This window comes from Excalfactoria chinensis, chromosome 1 (genome assembly GCF_039878825.1).
Source record: "Excalfactoria chinensis isolate bCotChi1 chromosome 1, bCotChi1.hap2, whole genome shotgun sequence".
Lineage (NCBI taxonomy): Eukaryota > Metazoa > Chordata > Aves > Galliformes > Phasianidae > Excalfactoria > Excalfactoria chinensis.
Window position 1 is genome coordinate 103,595,839 of NC_092825.1, and position 5,686 is coordinate 103,601,524.

Below are 5,686 nucleotides of genomic sequence, written 5' to 3' on the forward strand. Positions count from 1 at the left end.
CCGATTGCTACACCCACACCTACTGCCTGGCCAGTGGTGGTGGCTGCTGGGTTGGCATCATAGTAATGCAGACATTTGCAGTGAACAAGATAATTCCTCTTTAAATGAAATAAACACCATTATAAGCAGCTTTCTAGTGGAAGTTGGCCATTAGTTTAAACTCACAACTACTTATATCAGCCATAGCATTTAGGTGCTGGTTTGTTGGTACAGGGTAGCACTGAAAATCTTCTTTACTAGCCTCTTTATCCAACTGCTGTTAAGTACTAAAACTGTAGGGTAAAAGATTTGACCTCTGTTTTGCAAAAGGTCGGAGTGGTTGATCTTAGAGGTTATACACAGCCTAAAGTCTCATAAGCTAATTTTAGATATACCTTTTATATTCTGCTCTGATGCAAGTGGATCGATAAGGAGTAAAAATCTTTGACTTTTTGTTGCTGAAATATCAGTTCTCAGATCCTGTTTTAAAAACAAAAACAATTTGGTTACAATTCCTTAATGGAACTGCAGTTTACCTTTGTAATTTTAAAGTCTGATAAACACAATCATCAACTTTTTATGATGTAGGCGTCTCCTCACTTTTGCTGCTTGCTGTCAAAGAAATGTTTGTTTTCTGCACACATTGAAAGTTCAATCTATTTTACTAAAAACATTTTTATAGTTGGTAGTGTGTGCAATCCTAAACCTCCTCTAGTGGCAGGGCTAGAGATTTGCCTATTGATTTCAGCAGAGCTGTACCTCTAATGGAAGCTGAGCAGTTGCTTCTGTTTGATACCATGCAGGCCCAGCAGAAAAATATCTTGTGACTAGCTGAATAGATGTGTTGTAGACTCTTAATAAAAGCACTCTCATAACTGATTGTTGGGTTTTGTACTGTTATTTTTTTCCCTTTACTGAATTAACCACAGGTATTAAGGCATGCACTGTGTGGGCATCTTCTGAAGAGCTGTTCAAGTGTCAGTACAATGTTTAGACTACTCAAAACACAACACATGACCTTATCTATTGGTCTGCATCTACCAAGAACCAAATGCGTACACTTATGCTTATTAAGGGTCCCCTTCTTGAGGGTTGCAAAGGAGAAATGTATTTTCAGTTCCATGCTTTGCAGTGAAGATGACCAAAAGTGTATTCATCATTCACAGCCCAAGAATAGAAATCTAGTAATGTGCTGATCCAGCTTGAAAGTAGCATTTGAAGATTCTAGTAGGCTTGTCTGGAACCAAGCGTGAAAAGCAGGGAAGAGAACCAGCACCTCCTTTCTCATCTGTGTATAGGTGTTGTACAGCTGCTGCCGCCCATTTTCTTTATTCGTCATTTTTTTTCTGCTTTCTTCTAGCAGTCATTACTTTCTTTGCACTGTGTTCCCTTGGGTTTCTTTTTCACGCTTAGGCACAGAACAGGTTGTTTGGTGGAGGCAGTACATACAAAGTACAGTGTGGTCCCCCTGTTCCTACTTATTTCATCTCATCTGCTGCTTAGACAAGGCCCGAGTGCTTTGGAGGGCTCATTTTCACTGTGGTCAATTCTTCACACTGGCAATTGGGTGGTTTTACCAAATGAGCAGTTCAGCAACTGAGAAGAACACTTCTGGTAAAGCAGCACTGACCATCTCCCCTTTCCAATCCCCATCTGCCCACCTTTATTCTGTTAATGTCTCTCTAGATAGTTATTTGAGACAGAGTTTAAAAAACAAACAAACAAACAAAAACGTATAAAAATAAAATCTGAAGATTTAGCTTGGACCTCTTACATTGTTTCCTAAGAGCCACTTCATATCAGTGGTATGCGTGACTGTTGTCCCCACTGTTCCCTGAGAACACCATAATGCTGACGCCTGATGCAAAACGTGCATCATTACTCTTTTCTCTGATACTATAAAGTTGCCAAACTTTGGTCCCACTGGGTTTGGGAAGAAGCTGAGGTAACTGGAAAATTTCCTTGTCCATTAAACTATATAAGAGTGGACTTTTTAATTCCTGTTTGGAAAGTTTTCTTGTAGGCTGAGGAAGGAAACAAGTTAGAGGCAGTCTTTAATTGCAATTGGACTAAAAATATGATGTTAGCTACAGTCTAATGGAAAAGCCTAGAGCACAGAGCCGCCTAATGGCTGCTTTGATCTGCTTAGCACTGCCTTGGGGCCTGAATTGCAAGGCTTGTAGCAAACATACAGCTGAGTAGTATCCTTGTTGTAAAGGTGCTACCTTTCAAAGCTGCTCAATTTTTTGGCAGACTTTTCCTCTTTTTGCTCTCTCCCAGTGCTGGCAGGCGTTGCTGCAGATGACTTCAGGCTGGTGATTTCAGGGCTTTTCTTTTTTCCCCAACAAAAGGGATGTTTTTCCTCTGAAACTCACAGAAAGAAAAGTTTCAGAGACTTAATACAAATTGAGTCACAATGATACGTATGCTGTAAGCAACCATAAATGCAAGTATAAAAGGTGAAATGAGAAATACTTGAATGTTTGGAGAGGGCATGGAGTAAAGCAGTAAAGGGAAAAAAAACAATGAAGTTCCAATTAAGTTCCTGTGACAAAGAGTCAGTAATAAATCACTGCTTGTTGTGGGTCCAGAAATACCCACTCATAGTGTTCACTTTAAAACTGTTGGTGCTCAGCCCTACCAAAGCCAACAAAAGTATTGGGACAGTTAGGGTAAAGGCACGCTGCTGCCTGGTAACTGGTTTTGTTAACTACAAGGAATTGAAAACAGTTAGTAAACATATCGACCCACATTTGTTCCTGTTTGGGTGTGTGACAGACTGGAACTTGACTGGGTAGGAATAGTGCAATTTTACAGAGAGTACGTACCTGAGGTACCAAAAAATCTTGCTCATTTCACAGTTCTGATGGTGCTCTCTAAATGCCAAGAAAAGTCTGCCTTTCTAACAAAGACAGTTGGGTAAAATTTTCACTTGGGTCAAACTTCCCCAGTATCGCCATATCCTTGGGAATGAGCTGGCAGCTCACAGCAATATTGGCAGCGTGAGTTCTTCATGGCTTACGCTCAGTAGTGTTTAAACTCTTCAAATCCACTCAGGGAGTGTCTGGCTTTGCCCCTCACACTGATTAGAGCTTTGGTATGAAATGTTCACATCGATGGGTGGCCAAACAGTGTTTGCATTTATTAGCTGCTTTGGCATCTGGCGATTTGAGAGGATGAAGGAGGTGCTCCACTGCAGTATTTTCAACAAATACAGCTCTTACTAGCATATAGAGATAGAAGGGCCTTGTGTTTGTTCTCGTGCCAGCCCTGAGAGGCTCTCTCACTACTGCATGTTACATATAAATAGCCTTATCCAACTTAAATTTTTACAGATCAGCTTTTACACAGCACAAAGCCAAACCAAATCCCACAGCTCTCATCTTTTTCAGTAAGGCAAAAGTCAGGAGTAACAACTGAACAAGACGTGACTGCCTTCTTAAGCTGCTTTGCTTATGTCCTAGAAGATGCTCAGCTAATAGTTTGAGGCTGCACAACACAGCGCATTTTAAAATCACTTGACTTTTTCCTCATGAGATTATAGATAGTGCTACCTGTTTCCTGTGTTTGTCAGCATCTATTTGACTCCACTCTCCTCATTTTCTGTTTGGCTTCAGCTGTGACATCTTATTCTTAAGCAGGAGGAAGAAACATCTGTTGTCTTACAGGTGTACAGGAAGTACCACATTGTAAAGTTCAGTCTTTCCCCTGAAAATAACATCTACCTCTTTTGACTTCTATGAAAGCCAAAGCCAGTGTGACAGCATGTCCAGGCTGTGATCATGGTCCAATATTTTCCTTCAGCAGGGGGCTGGACTTGATGATCCCCAAAGGTCCTTTCCAACCCCTATGATTCTGTGATTCTCTGATTTCTTTTATGAGACAGTACTACTGAAGATAATATAATATACCTCTTTTGCAACTCCTTAATACTGACCACTGGAGGCTACATGGCCTCTTTGGGAGGATTTAGTAATTTCTAGGGTTTATTATTATTATTATTATTATTTCTTTTTAGTACCTGCTCCAAAACTTGTTTCTTCAACTGTTATTAGCATTTTGGTAGAGTAAAGCCAGACATGGTACTCTATCCCCACAGAGAAGAGGGTCCTGCTGCAGGGGAGTGAAGGGCAGGGGCGGGAAGATGCTCAGGCCTGTAGGAAGGGTGGGGGCAGTTTCAGAGCTCAGTGGTGATCCTGCTTGACAGCAGGGTTTCTCCTTTCAATCTTCTGCTCCACCATGAGCCCCACAGGCTGTGCCTGCCCAAGGGAAAGAGTAATGCTATGGGCTAAGTCCTACTGTACCACTCTGATGGGTCTTAAGCTCCCTCTGTAGCCCTTCTGGAGCAGACTGCAACAAGCTGATCTGTTGAGTGGGACCTTCAGCCCACAAACAGTAAGGGGAAACTGGTGTGAATGCCTACCCTTCTCTGCAGCTTGACTGGGTTATTGCTTTATATGAGGATCCTCTGTCCATTCAGCACGCAAACCCCAGAGTCTTTATGTGAGACTAGCACCTCATCTGGCCATTTTGCTTTTAGCAGGAAGTAGCCAAAAGAAGAGGAGATAGTGATGATGGTTCTCATCACTATGTCTAATCCCACCTGCAAGGCACTCTACCAATGGATAATGTTGAGCTGTAGATGTCCCTGTTTGTTGCAGGAGAGTTGGACTAGATGGCCTTCAAGGGTCCCTTCCAACTCAAGCCATTCTACAGCCCAAAGCTGTAGTTAAAGCTTGGTGGGGCTGTTAAAGCAGTAGCCTTGCATTAGCAGGATAAATACTTTCAGCTGAGATAGGTGGGTGTGGAGGATATCTAAACTTCTGTTTTACATCACTAGGAACAAACTTTATTTGTTATGCTTACGTTTAATTCCCATCTGACTATGTGATATCAGCTGTTGACTTTTCTTTTCTGGGTTGTGTAATTATGAAACCACATGCAATAAGGTAAGCCAGCTATGTTTTATTTGTGGGGAAAGGGCTGTTATGCTATTACCCTGCCATATAATTCTGTCCTACTGTTTCTACCCTTCCCCTCCCTCTCCCCAGCAGGAGCTATTAGTTGCTCAGAATCAAAAATAGAAGTATTTTGTTCTCATGTGAGAGTCGTCTAGTGGCTTGGCACGTTATTCCTGTTATCTGCTAAACTGAAGATGCTAAGCCATTAACTATCCAAAGTAGTTTGGAACTTTGATATTTAATACCAAAAACCAAATCTTTGTAGGAGGAGTTAATCTTCCCATTTCTAACCTTGTCACCTTTAGCATAACATTTAACAAACACTGGAGCTGAGTAGGGAAGAGTTCCCATACTGCTGAGAACATTGCTCACCTCCTGCAATACTAGCATATATCTCCATACACATTGGAAAGGGGCTGTCTGCTGTGTCTTTGTATGGCTTGGAAAAACAGGCCCATTCCTAATGAGAAGTTTGCTAATCAGTCCTAAAGGATACAGAAGAAGGTTGTCAATACTAGTGTCAATTGCTTTTAATGCTATTGCTGACAGGGGTGTTGTGAGCATTCTCAAAAGCTTTGTATTAACTCAGACCCCTGGAAATGCTCAGCCTCTGCATACCAATTCCTGTGAATAGACCATTGGTGCTTTCTATAGTACTCAGTGGATACTAGATATAGATCCTAAGAAACAGGTTATTGCAGTTTTTACCAATGAACAAATGTTGCTTTTTTCTTTTTGTATTATGA